The 15738-nt window shown below is 33.7% G+C and overlaps 1 pseudogene; it reads left to right on the top strand.

Moving 5' to 3' along the window:
* Nucleotides 1–5015: 5015 nt before the first annotated feature.
* LOC148192812 (uncharacterized) lies at nucleotides 5016–8961 on the top strand (annotated as a pseudogene).
* Nucleotides 8962–15738: the final 6777 nt, after the last annotated feature.

Here is a 15738-nt window from a genome sequence, read left to right as displayed (position 1 = left end):
AACCGTTATCACAACCCAAACTTCAAACTTTGTTTGTCCTCAAGCAAAATGTAACTTGGCTTAAACAAAATAATCATACTACAATGATCTAGCACACCAAAAACCATTTTCCTCTAGGACAAGTAAATCACTCATGTTTGCTCATCATAGAAAGATTAGTCAAGATTAGTCAAGATATAATGATGCTTTAGCCAATCAAGCTTCAACTATGGTGCCTACATAATCAAGACATACACAACAGATGCAAACCTCATGAATAACCAACAACCCAACAAGAAAGTTATCATACAGTCATGGAACAATTCCTCACCAAAGATAATGTTTCACTCAAGAACTCAAAAGTGTTTCACTCAAGCACTCAAAGGTGTTTCACTCAAACTCAAAGGTGTCTAGTGAGGTGTCACTCTTACACTCTACCATCACAATGTCACATGAATAAACTTTGTCTTTCATTTAACCACATATCAAACACACTTATAAGCAAGTTATCATCACAAGGACTTTTTTAAAGCTTGTATTGAGGTCTGGCTAAAAAGAAAATTGGCTTTTCTAGACAACCAAATCCTTGAGTTAAGAGAGTGCACAAATCATTTATTTTCATAACAACTCAACTCTCTTTCTTCTTTTATGTGAGAAACCAATTTTTAACTTATTCCCAACTTTGCTTGCATTGAGCTTAACCTTTTCTTCTTTTCTCTTTTCTTCTCTTTTTCTTTTTGTTTTTGCTCTTTCTTTTGCCCAATGCTCTTTAATGAATTTCACAAAGTTCTTTTCGATTTCTCACCACCACAAACTTGAACCATTCTCCATTACCACAAAAACATACTCTATTTAACTCAAGGTAAGGATTTCAAAAAGGGTTTTTCCCATTCAACTTTAAGCTCAAGGTTCAAAGGATAAAGATAAACATTATTCTTTGATGGGTTCACCTATTAGCATTGGCTCTAAGGGAAAAGAAAACATGGCCTTGATCATATGTAACAAGAAAGTAAGTGGTTCAACCATAGAAAATTAGGCAAAATCAATCATGTTTCCAACACAATAACATTCAATCAATCAAAGACTATGGAGTCCAACCTCTCACAGGTTAACTCAAGTTCCATAGTTCAATAACATCTTGCCCAACATATTAATCCCAATTGAAATCATGCATTTGTTTTTAACAAAACTATGAGCAACCACCATCTATGCTTAAAAGCCTATCCAATCATTAACTCAACATGCATCATAGAACAATAGAGCAAACACAAGAATATTACTCATCACAAACAGTTTATCACATCATACCAAACCATTGCAGGACAACTCATTAAACCAAGTACATAACAACCAAATAAACACAATTCAAATAAACATAAAAATCCTGATCCAGTAGCATCCATCAGTAGATGCTCTCATCTGAATCTTCCAGCATCCATCAGTAGATGCGAATCCTTCTCATCAGCATCCATCAGTAGATGCTGATCTTTCTCATCTTCATCAGCATCCCTCAGTAGATGCCTTCAGTAGCATCCATCAGTAGACGCTTAATCACATAGCATCCATCAATAGATGCTTAATCTAGTAGCATCCATCAATAGATGAGCTCATCTAAATCTTCATCATCATAGCATCCATCAGTAGATGCTTTAATCTAGTAGCATCTATTAGTAGATCCTCCTCTTCATAGCAGCATCTATCAGTAGATGCCTTATCTAAATCATCCTAGCATCCACAGTAGATGCTATCATCTGAGTCCTCCTAGCATCCCTCAGTAGATGTTGTCCAACATCCATCAGTAGATGATGTCATTAACTGCAAAACAAAATCAAATCCAAACCACACAAATAATCAATTAAAAAGAAAAAGTCAGAAATTGGGTGCCTCCCAATAAGCGCTTGTTTAACGTCACGAGCTTGACACCATTAAGCACAATTTGAATTTTTTATATTGGTGTTTTTCTCTCTTTCATCACACTAACATAACTTCAACAACTTCCTAGTCACCATCTTTACTCTCCTTTAATAAGGAGCCTCAATCTCAATAACTCCATTATCTTTAATATCTTTAATCACCCATCTACTCATGGATGCTGCTAGATCAGGATTTTTATGCTTATTTGAATGATGCTTATTTTGTTGTTATGTACTTGGTTTAATGAATTGTGCTGCAATGGTTTGGTACGATGTGATAAAATGTTGTGATAGTAATATTCTTGTGTTTGCTCTATTGTTCTGTGATGTATGTTGAGTTAATGATTGGTGAGGCTTTTAAGCATAGATGGTGGTTTCTCATTGTTGTTTTAAAAACAGATGCATGATTTCAATTGTGATTAATTTGTTGGGCAGGATGCTATTAAATTGTGGAACTTGATTTAGTTTGTGAGAGATTGGACTCCAGAGTTTTTGATTGATTGAATGCTATTGTTTTGGGAGAATGATTGATTTTGCCTAATTTTCTATGATTAAACCACTTGTTTACTTGTTACACATCATCAAGGCCTTTTTTTCTTTTCCCTTAGAGTCAATGCCAATAGGTGAACCTAACAAAGAACAATGTTTCTCTTTACCCTTTGAACCTTGAGACTAAATTTGAAATTTGAAAAAACCTTTTTGGAATCCTTGCCTTGAGTTGAGTATAGTATGTTTATATGTTAATGGAGAATAATTCAAGTTTGGGGTTATGAGAAACCGGAAAGAACTTTGTGAAATTCATTTAAAAGCATTGAGCGAAAGCAAAAAGCAAAAGAAAAGAAAAGAAAAGGTTAAGCTCAATGCGAGTAAAGTTGGGAATAAGTTAAAAATTGGTTTCTCACATAAAAGAAGAAAGAGAGTTGAGTTTTTATGAGAATAAATGAATTATGCACTCTCTTAACTCAAGGATTTTGTTGTCTAGAAAAACCAATTTTATTCTTAGTCTGGTCTCAATACAAGCCTCAAAAAGTCCTTGTAATGATAATTTGCTTGTGAGTGTGTTTGATATGTGGTTAAATGGAAGGAAAAGTTGATTCATGTGACATTGTAATGGTAGAGTGAAGAGTGTCACCTCACTATGCACCTTTGAGTTTTAGTGAAACACTTTTGAGTGCTTGAGTGAAACATTGTCTTTGGTGAGGAATTTTTCCATGAGTGTATGATAACATTCTTGCTTCGTTGTTGATTATTCATGAGATTTGCATCTGTTGTGTATGTCTTGATCATGTGAGCACCATAGTTGAAGCTTGATTAGCTAAAGCATCATTATATCTTGACTAATCTTTCTATGATGAGCAAGCTTGAGTGATTTACTTGTCCTAGAGGAAAATGCTTTTTAGTGTGCTAGACCATTGTAGTATGATTATTTTGTTTAAGCCAACTTACATTTTGCTTGAGGACAAACAAAGTTTCAATCTTGGGGTTGTGATAACGGTTGAAAATACCATTATCTGTGATTCAATTTTGATATTAAATCAACCATTTTTTTTACTTAGAAGCTTGCTTGAACTCATGTTTTTAGTTTAGTTTTTTGAATAAGTGAGTAGAGGGTATACTTAATAATTTTATCACTGAATTCCCTTTTATTTTGTAGCTAATAATGTTCCTAGAAGAATGTCCAACAATGTATAGAGCTGAATCAGCCATAAAAGCAAGCAAAACAGCAAAAAAAGCGAGTTTTGGAATGCTACCGCCAGGGCTGAGCGCCCCTGAGGGGGGCTGAGCGCCAGTTTTTTTCCCGCACCACACTTGGGCGCCCTTCTAGGGGTGTTGAGCGCTAGGTTTCTTGCAGTTTCGCCCGAGCGCCCCACATAGGGCGCTGAGCGCCAGCGACGTGGACTTGAACATGTTTTCTGTTATTTTTTAGCCCTATTTTAGGACTTGTACGACCTATGAATTGTATCTCTTGATGAATTAAGCACAGAAACACACTTTTCACCCCTTGGAGGCAGATTTGGGGATGTGGGAGCTCTCCTCTTCAATTTCTACGGTTTTTGTATCTCTTTCATTCCATTGTTCATCTAGTTTCTCCATGTTAATAGGGAACTAAATTCAATTTGTTGTTTGAGGGATGATGTAACCTCTAAACTCTCATGTATTTGAAATTGTTTTAATTACATATGCTTCTTTCATTAATTTTTAGGGTAATTCTTCTTCGCTCAATGCTTGTTATGTTTAACTCATTCATGGCATGATGTATGATTTGCATGAATACTGGGGGGTATCTTACAATTCAGGTTCTGGAGAATTACTCCCAAGAGCAATATTGCCCAAGGATGGGGATAAGAGGATTGGTCGTCTTAAGCTTCTAATCGTAATACAGAATTAATTATTAGGGATGCAAGGGATTGTGGTCTAGTAATTAAGGATAGGTTTTCTTCGCCGAGGGATCGGGTTTTAAGTACTTTAGAAAGTGACGTTAACAATTGAATGAAGAAGACAAATTTGTATATACATGAGAGTAAACTAGGTGAAATTTAAACCCCAACAACAAACTCATCTCATATTTTCAACTTCATCCATTCATTCTACTGTTTAGCCTCAATTGATCAACTTGCATTCATATTTACTTTCTTTTTTTCCATTCAAAACCCAAAAATTGTTCTTCTTAAGTCTTAATTAGTTAAGCAATTACATAATTGTTTAGTGTCGTAAGTCCTTTGGGATACGATACTTGGTCTTACCATTTTATATTACTTGATACGATTTGGTACACTTGCCGACATCTTAACAGATCTCACCACAATAATGGCATTTGACTTTAGTATTTTGAGTTTTTCTTATTAGAAAATAAATATCATATCCCGAGATTATTGAGAGAATATATTGTTATTATTATCCATATTAAAATAGTTGATTTATAGAAATAATGTTGCATTATTATAAGAACAAATTAGAGTAATTATAGGAATAAAATAACAGAATTATAGATACTCTCTCTTGTATATATCTCTGATTTTTTATTAAAAAATAATAAGATAGATTTCCCCCTTTTTCTTCCTTTTACATATGGTTTCAGAAGCAGGGATCCTCTGCTCAATTTTTTTTTCTATCCTTATTCTCATGGCTAACTATGGAAATGAATCAAATTCCAATAGTTCTTATTCTCTCCATCATTTTGTCCATCTTGGAATGGTTCTTGTTTCCAAATCTCTAGATGGAGACAACTATTTGAGTTGGCGTAGAGCCATCATCATCATCTCTTTGAATGCAAAATCCAAATTGCATTTTGTTGATGGAACTCTTATGACACCTTCTGTTGAGGCCAAACCAAAAGAATATATAGCATGGAAAAAATGCAATGACATGGTCTTATCTTGGATCTTTACGGTAATCAAATTCCAAATCTTGATATTGTAGATAGTGTTATTTTCTATGACACTGCTCATGAAGTTTGGGCAGATCTTCAAAATCGTTTCTCTCAAAGCCACGCACCACAAATTTTTCAGATTGAGAGAGACATTGCTTGCTTAACTCAAGATCAAATGACAATTGCAGCCTATTACACTATTAAACTGCTTTCGATCGCACAAAATCAGAACAAAATTTGGTCTCCACTAATGTAGTAAAGGGTTGACCATGATATCAATCCGTAGACTCGACAAAATTAAGTTTAGAAAATGTAAAGTTAGATCTTGTATTATTTACTAATTATCTAAACTAGGTGGGGACAAAATGAAAAAAAAGAAATTAAAAAGGAAAAAAAAAAGCTAAATTATAATCTGTTCAGAGAAGAAATAAAGAAATAAAACCTAAGCTAAAGTAATGAAGAAATAAAATTTATTTATCCAAAACGAAACCTATATACTAAAGCTGGAACGATCCAAAATGTATTGACAAATGTAAAAGGTAAGAAACCTAAATGCTAACTAACATGAGCTATATGAAATGCTGAAATGACATAATCTCGACAGTGAAAAAATGATGTAATGATGTAGTGAATTGAAAGATTAACGTGAATTGAATCTGAAGTTGAAAAGAAAATGCAATGTTAAAACCTATAACCAACGTATGTACTAAAATGGAATGAACTATAAAATCTAACTATGGAAACAAATCAAAACCTAATTAGAAAGTGTAAACTGCATCAATCAATTGTCCAAAGGCATCAAAACTTGAAACAAACTATGTCTATCATTACCAAAGCAATTAACCATCTAAAACTACAACTGAATCAATAAAAAGCATCAAGAATCGTTGAATTGAAAACAAAACCAGAATTGAAAGTATAACAGAACAGAATCAGTGCATCAAAGTAAAATTTATTGAAATGGAAATGGAAATACAAAGTAAAGTCACTGAGAAAAGCACACGATCGAGACCTCCACGGGTTGTCACCACCGTTACTCAACACTAGCGCTCTCAAAACGTCTCTCACAGGTGGAGGCTGTCACCCTAGCCTCCACCACTCGCAACACTCCTAGAATTCTCGCGGAGCCTCTCACCCTCTGTGTTACACTTTACATTGTCTATGTACATGCCCTTTTATAGGGTCGAAGAAGGAAGAAAAAAAAATGAAAGAGGAAAAAGGGGAAAGGGGAAGAAAACCTCTCAACGCTTCACGCTCCTTTGATCGAACGATCTTTCTTTGTTTTTCTTCAAGCCACACATTCAGCCCTCCGATCATCTTCATCTCCTTCCAGAGCAGCCTCTAGTCATGTGTGCCTTTGGTCCACAATCACGAGCTATGGAGCTCCTTTGCCTATTTCATTCTCCCGCGAACCCTTCTTACTTTCTCACTTTTTAGCCCTAGCTCAAAGAGGAGCATTTTTCTTCCAAAATGACTTGCTCGTGCAGAATGAACCTTCCAAAGGCAACAACAACTCAGCTTAGGGTGTTGCTCCCTCCACCTCCACAGCCTTCTCCCTCCACCTCCCCAATTATCTTTAATTCCAATTATATCCTTAAAGTTAAAATTTTTTATTTTTATTATTTTATTATTTTAATATTTTAATATTTTAATATTTAAATATAAACTAATATAAATATACATTATTAAAATACATTAAAAAGATATTCAAAAATAATAAATCAAAATATTAAAATATCTAATAAAATAATAACAGAAACATAAAATTAAAACAAAGCTTAAACAGATGTCATCCTTCAACGGATGTCAACATCCGTTTAAGGCGAAACGGATGTCGACATCCGTTTTGCCTTAAACGGATGTTGACATCCGTTGAAGGATGTCATCCGTTTAGGCTTCGTTTTCATTTTACGTTTTAGGGTTAAAGGATTATTGGAAAGATTATTGGAAGGATTATTGGAGGGGTTTAGGGTTTAGGGTTTAGGATTATTGGAAGGATTATGACTACGTACCTGGAGAGGAACCACGACAAGCACATTACACCACAAACGCACTGCACCACGTACTGCACCGAAAGCAAGAGGAAGATTGCTTGATAATTCTTTTCACGATCACTGAGCTTTGCAGAAAAATATTTTACTCATACAAGGAACTACGTAGGTTATCAGTGAAATATGTTATAAATGAGTAAAATTAAAAAACAATAATTCTAAAAATAAAATTTTACTGAGGGGCAAAATAGTAAAGGGGAGGTGGAGGGAGAAGGCTGTGGTGGTGGAGGGAGCAACACCCCTCAGCTTACCCAAAACTGCATTGTTTCACTTAGCCCAGATAGCGCAGCATCAGACCATCAACGGCACAAATCAGCACCAAATCAACACTCATTGCATTTCAGCCCAATTTACCACTTCAACCCAATCTGCTTATGTCGTTGACTTTCCAGCCTAGTTGACCAGGGCATTTCTGCAATTAGAAAAAAATGGAAAGGGTTAAACAGTAAAAAGTGAAAAATAAAGGCTATATAAGAAAAATTGAAAAAAAAACATTTTAATTTGTAGTTTCTATAAAAGAACAAATTACTATTTATTTAAAAAGCACCAAAAATACTCCTAAAAACACCTTTTTAACCACATTTTTACAAAACTAAAGAATTAAAAGAAAACATGAAAACTATCCTAATTCTAGACAATTAAAAACTAAATTGGACTAACATAGACTCCTAAGCACAGAAAAAAATGGAAAAATTGGGAGTTATCATACACCAAGTTAAAAAAATTATAGGATGAGTTAGGCTCTTATAGTAATGCAACCTACACATGTGGAGCTGACAATAAAAATTATAAGTTGAATGACTCTTATAGTGCTATTCATGGCCAACTCCTTTTAATGAATCCATTGCCTGATGTTACACAAGCTTATTCTTCCATCATTCAAGAAGAAAAACTGCGATATTTGGGCATCACACTTGACACAATAGAAGCTTCAGCCATGGCTATTAAAAAAAAATGAACCAGTAGCCCTTGTTGTTCAATGTAAACAAGGCTCTTCTTCTTGTCTTAATTCATCTAATTGAAAGCCACTACATTGTTCTCACTGTGATAGAGATCATCATACAAAAGACACATGCTGGAAGTTACATGGTTATCCTCCTGAACACCCAAAGCATGGAGCAACCAAGAATGCTTACTCTAAGCACAATGGGAATAGTCAGTCTTTAGCTAATATTGTCACAGCTACTCCAATGATGCAACAGATGCAGTCTGCAATGCATGGATTAACTAAATTGCAACTCCAACAAATGTTGTCTATTATACAGGGTAATGAATAATCTTAATCAGCTAATCCTAAGGCCAACAACACCAATATTTCTTCAGGTTTGTCACCACCCAAACTTATAATTGATAGTGGGGCTATCGATCACATTATTTCTTCACCAACCTTGCTTGTTAACAATAAAGAAAACACTTCTTTACCACCAGTTGTTATGTCAAATGGTGACCAGGCCCCAATTATCTTTACTGGCACTCTATCTTTGAGCTAAATTGTTTATTTAAAAAATGTGCTTGGGGTGTCATCTTGCAAAGTAGATTTGTTGTTGGTAAGTCGAGTCACACGACATTTAAACTATTCAGTAACTTTTTTTCCTTATGGGTGTATTTTGCAGGATTTGATGACGAGGATGACAATTGGTTTGGGTAAACAACGAGGCAGATTCTATTACTAGGTTGCAATGACATCAATTAAGTCACAAACTCCCATTCAATCCATAGCAACCCATGTCACCAAGTCATATCCTCCTTCAAACACTTCTACTACCTTATGGCATCGATGACTAGGACATCTATCTCCATCTAGGTTAGACCTCGTGGCTAAAACTTTGTTAAATCTCTCTTTAGAGTCAAATAAAACTTGTGATGTTTGTACTCTTGCAAAATAGACACGACTTCCTTTTCCAACTAGTTCAATTTCTTCCATTAAACCTTTTCAATTACTTCATTGTGATATTTGGGGACCATATAAAATTCCTTCTCTTTTTGGTGCTAGGTATTTTTTGACCATTGTGGATGATTTTTCTCGCTTTACTTGGGTTTTTCTCATGCACCATAAAAGTGAAACCCAACATCTTTTTACCAATTTTTTTTCTTTTGTCAAAACTCAATTTAATACCAATATAGCCAATATTCGGGTTGATAATGGAAAGAAATTTTTTTCTCTGCGAGATTTTTTTACACAACATGGTACCACTTACCAACATTCTTGCACTTACACACCACAACAAAACGAGGTTGTCGAGCGCAAACATAGACATATCCTTGAGTCAGCATGAGTTCTTCGTTTTCAAGCTCATCTTCCTTTACAATTTTGGGCAGAATGTGTTTCCAATGTTGTCCATATAATTAACCGGTTTCCCACACCTCTTCTTTCACGCAAGACACCTTTTGAGCGTATATATAGTAAAATGTCTTCTTATTCACACATTAGAGTTTTTGGATGTCTTGCTTATGACACTAATGTTCATGTTTCTCATAAGTTTGCTCCTCGTACCTAAAGATGTGTTTTTCTTAGTTATCCTCTTGGTCAAAAAGCTTACAAGTTATATGATCTTGAAACTCACCAAGTCTTCATTACTCGTGATGTTGTCTTCCATGAGGCTAGTTTTTCGTATGAATCCATTGACACTTCCCCAACCACCCTAGACCCTGTCATACCTAATGTTATCCCAAATAATCCTCCGTCTGAGAGTCCTTCATTACTTCCCATTACTTCCCCATTACTTCCCCACCTATGGTTCCCTTGCGTCGTTCCCAACGATCTCATGGTCCTCCTATAGCTTTGCGAGATTATATTTGCAATCAGGTAGTGTCTCCCGACCCATTGTCATCCCCATCATCTTTTCCAAATAAAGGTACACAATATCCTCTCTACAATTTTATGACCCTTACACACCTCAACATCGTTCTTTTATTGCCGTTATTACTAATGATATTGAACCTACATGTTATGATCAAGCTATTTCTCACACTCATTGGCAAGATGCAATGAAATCTGAGTTGGCTGCTTTGGAGGACAATATACTTAGTATATCACCACTCTTCCTCCTAGAAAGTAGGCTATTGGTTGTCGTTGGGTGTACAAAATCAAGGGCAAATCTGATGGTTCTCTTGAACGATATAAGACGCGTCTAGTTGTAAAGGGATATACCCAACTAGAAGGTATCGATTAGCATCACACTTTTTCACCTACTACTAAAATGGTTACAATACACTGTTTATTAGCTTTGGCTGATGCTCAACATTGGTATCTTCATCAGCTTGATGTCCATAATGTTTTTCTTCATGGTGATCTCTTTGAAGAAATCTATATGTCCCTTTCTCCTTGTTTTTAGTGACAAGGGAAGAATCTTGTGTGTCACCTCGACAAGTCCGTATATGGATTAAAACAAGTCTCTCGTCAATTGTTTGCCAAATTCTCTACAGTTATTCAAAGTGTTGGTTTTATTCAATAAAAAGCATATTACTCATTGTTTACATGTACAAAAGGCAAGTCTTTTACAACTTTGTTGATCTATGTTGATGATATTCTCATAACTGGTAATGACCCTATTGCAATATCCAATCTTAAACAATTCCTACACAATCGTTTTCGGATAAAAGATTTGGGTGATCTTAAATTTTTTTCTAGGTATTGAGGTCTCTCGTTTTGAGAAAGGTATTTTCATATCACAAAGGAAATACGCTTTGGAAATTGTTAAAGATGGTGGCTATCTTGGACCCATGGAACAAAATATAAAGTTTTCTGATGAAGGGGAATTATTAAAGGACCCGTCAATATACAGGCGATTTGTTGGTCGCTTAATTTATTTGACAATAACCCGTCCAGATATCACCTATGCGGTACACATACTGAGCAGATTCATCGACGCTCCATGCAAGTCTCATATGAAAGCTACAATGCATGTGCTACGATATTTAAAAAATAACCTGGGTCAAGGACTGTTTTTCCCTTCACAAAATGAATTATCTTTCCGTGGTTTCTGTGATTCAAATTGGGGAGGTTGCCCACTATCCTGAAAATCAACTATAGGTTATTGTGTTTTTTTGAGATCTTCCCTTATCTCTTGGCGAACAAAGAGGCAGAAGACGGTTTCTCTATCCTCAGCAGAAGCTGAATATAGAGCATTGTTGAAAGATTTACGGATATTGCATCCTAAATCGACATTGTTGTATTGTGACAATAAAGCAGCCTTACACATTGCAGCTAACCCGATTTTCTATGAAAGAACTAGACACATAGAGATGAATTGCCACTTCATTCGTGATAAGATTCAAGATGACTCAATCGCAACTAAATATGTACCTTCAGCTGAACAACTTGCCGATGTGTTCACCAAACCACCAGAAAAAGAAGTGTTCTCTATCATGAAGCGCAAGTTGGGAGTTCTTGGTATTCACTCTCCAACTTGAAGGGGAGTGTTAGAAAATAAATCATATCCCGAGATTATTGAGAGAATATATAGTTATTATTTCCATATTAAAATAGCTTATTTATAGTAATAATGTTGCATTATTATAGGAACATATTAGAGTAATTATAGGAATAAAATAGCATAATTATAGATACTCTCTTGTATATATCTCTGATTTTTTATTCAAAAGAATAAGACGAATTCCCCCTCCCTTTTTTTCTTCCTTTTACATTCCTTGGTCTTACGAAGAATCCTAAAGTGTTGCGTTAAGAATTCAAATTTTTGGACTCCATCACTCCAGAAAAAGGTAAGAACTCCATGTCTGAAAAAAAAAATATACATTATTACCAGTGTTTTCCTTTTTTGAGAAAGAAAATGCTATTTTGGTGTTACTGTTTGTTCAACATTATGATGTTAGTATCAATGGCTTTTTACCTTAGTATTTGCAGATCTGCAATTTTTCCTCAATATTTACTGATCCGCAAAAATACATTATTACTTTCATATCCGCAAATCATAGAAGCATCCACTATTTTGCCAAATCGGTGGTATGAATGCTCCCGTGCTAGGTCAACTTTTCTTCTATTTGAACTCTATGAAGAAGAAAAAAAAAAGGAGAAAACTGCATCTCTGCAAGAAGAAATTTTCAATTTCTTTCTCCTTTCTTTTAAAATCTCATCTTTTCATTTTAGGGATATTAATCACCATAATTGTTTGTAACCATTTTTTAATGGGGTTCGAAACCCCGGATGCCAACCTTTCTACCATTTTCATATTACTAGTATAATGCCTTTTTCCCTTACTATATGTAGTTTTGCCAAATCAGCGTTAGTACCAATGTTTAAGTGGTATGTCATGGTTTGCAAATAGGATGACAATTTTATCCACGGACACGAGTATCCGCGGGTATAATCCGTGACGGACGATAACTATCTGCAAATATTTACTATCCACGGGTAACGGATAGTCGGTATTTTAATACCCGCTTCTAAACGGGTCGGTTATGGGTAGTATACTACCCGTCCCGTGGGTACCCGCTACCCGCGAAAAATTAAAAAATAAAATAATTTATATATTTTTTAATTAAATTAATTTAAAATAAAATAAAATTTTATTTTATTAGGTTAAATTTAATTAAAATTAAATTTTAATTTATATTTATATTATATTATATTATATTATATATATATATATATATATATATATTTTGTAATTTTATTTAAATTTTATTTTAAATATGTATTAAATATTTCTTTTTTATTTTTTGCGGGTATCCGGGAGTACCCGTGGGTTTTAAAATACCCATGGATATTTTTTAAACGGGGTCGGGTAGCGGGTACAATTTTATCCGGCGGGTCGGGTTGCGGGTAGGCACTACCTGTACCCAACCCGACCCGTTGCCATCCCTATTTGCAAGGAACAAAAATAGTTAATATGAAATTGAACTGAATGGTTATGTTTCTTAACCATCCACTAATTTTAAATTGAACTACATAATTTTTGAACCAAACGATATTAATTTTAAAACACTTAAAAAATAGTATTTATCTACTTCATTAATTCATAATATAGGTCCTTTCAAAAATAATAAAATTAAAAAGTTGAGATGAGCCGAGTAAAACCAAATTAAGACGGGTCAAGTCAGAACAAAATGTCGAAACAGGTCAGGAGAAAAATTTAATCGAATTTGTCTGGGACGAACATAGTCAAAATTTAGTTGAGTAAACTCCAACCTAAAATCGATTGAATTAGGACAACAAAGCCACAGGAAAAACTCAATCAAGTTGGTCTCGACCGAGTCGACCCTGGTTGAATATTTGAAAATTTTGGTTGGAAAGGCTACGGTCGAAACTCAGTCGAGTCAGTCTTAACCGAAATTCGGCTCAGTCAACCATTGTCGAAAATCGATCGAATTTGGCAAATTAGCTCTGACAGAAAATCGACCGACAAGTCACTTTTGATTGAAAATCAATTGAGTTAGTCTGTTCAAAGTTTGGTCTAATAGATAGCAGTCAAACTAAACTTTACTCTCAAGTAAAAATATAAAATAAATTAATGAATAGTTAACTAAACTATAACTTCAGAAGTTGAATTTTCTAGTACAATTTAATTTTTATTGTAAACAATTCAATTTTTTTATTCAATATAATTCAATTGATAGTTCAATAATGCATTTTAGTTAATTTTGGTCCTATGTAATAAGGATAAAAAGCTGAAAAGTGCATGTTTGCGTTAAAAAAGAGACTGCATGTGTATGTGTAACTCTTCAAAATAATTTTATAATATTATTTCTTGTGTATTATATTTTACTTATTATTTATTATTTATATTATTTATGATTTGTGATTATTTATTATTTATACATTTCATATTTATTATTAACTTGTATTTGAATTTATATATTTACTTATATATATATATATATATATATATATATATATATATATATATATACACACACACATGTGTGTGTTTACACAAATGTTAAGTCATTTCTTTACTCTTGAATTTTGCATACGATTGTTGGGGAGCTCAATGTCTCTATGGGAAATCCAAAAGCAAAGCCACAACATATGTCAAGTTACTCAATAGAGAGAGAACTGAAATATCATGATTAGGATCATACGTTCATGGTTCGTGGCAGATTTCAGTACACAGAACTGTCCTTTTTAGATGATGTTAAATATTCACTTTGATTGTTTTTGAAGATGAGATCCTTATATTCAAGACCTATTTTGTGTATTGAGTTGTTGTAGGGACGACGAATTCATGCTTCCATTCGACGTATATGCTCATTTACAAATTTCAAAATGAAACTGAAGACAATGTCTATGGAATCCAATATTTCAGTGTTGCACCAAATAGTGGTTTGCTACAGGATCACACACCACCCTTATAAGATAAATTTTCAATTTGGAACAAAAGTTGCTTTGCTTGATAGTAAGTTGGTTCAATATTAATAGATAAATGGGGTAAGTTTGAAAATATCTGCATAATACAAAAAATTTATCAGAAATAAATAATTAATAACCAATACTATATACCAACTTATCCACTAAGTAATAAACAATAATACTAAATATGATTTCTCAATAGCATGGCTAAACATATTTCAATTTGTAGGATAGAGGTTACAAATCTTTTCTAAGTTGTATATCTAAATTATTGTTTGTCTCTTTGTGTTTTTCACTTTGTTTGGTCTAATTTAGAGATTATTGAAAGTACTCTGATGTCAAAGTTAATATTTGACCATTATAATTAATGCACCATAAATATAAAATCGCATACCTTCTTATTTTAAGTCTGTATTCGGTTATGTTTTAAGCTAATTAATACTATTGTTTCTTATTTTAAGCCTGTATTTGGTTATGTTTTAAGCTAATTAATACTATTGTTAATATGAAAAGATAGTTAAGTGATGGTCATTCGGTCAAATACGTAAAAATGACCGTAGGACATACCGTACAATTTTCATATATGTCAATAGGTAATATTAGTTTGAAAATTTAAAAAAAAAATTAGTTGTTATTGTATTTGACATAAAATTTCACATAAGGTTGATTTAAATTGTAGGTTTTGAATTGAATGTACTTTGTCTGTGAATTATGTGGATGAACTGAATGTATTTTTTTCATCAGCACAAGTACAAAGTGTTGTCGTAAGTATAGAGTGTGCTAAGGTTAAAATTTTTCACGGTATACTCTTATTATTCAAATTATTCATTATTGATATTATTAATATTATTATTCATCTTACTTTGAGATAAACTATTGTTTTTATTTAGATAAGGTCCATGCTCAGAATTGTATTACTTCACAAGGATACAATACAATGTTGATTTTAAAGAGGCCTCTGAACCCAAACCAAGGTGATATCATAGTTCTATATTGTTCTTAATGTAAATTATTCCTATACATATGTTGTTACTTTTTTGTTGAGTTCCCTTACAAGGATTAACTCAACTGTTAGAGAGTTCCAAACATAGTATTGAAGATGAGTTTCTTATTGAA

This window comes from Vigna umbellata, chromosome 9, assembly GCF_029865625.1.
Source record: "Vigna umbellata cultivar VRB3 chromosome 9, Vumbellata_1.0, whole genome shotgun sequence".
Lineage (NCBI taxonomy): Eukaryota > Viridiplantae > Streptophyta > Magnoliopsida > Fabales > Fabaceae > Vigna > Vigna umbellata.
Note: the sequence above shows the minus strand (reverse complement) of the source record. Positions and strands in the feature narration are given on the sequence as shown.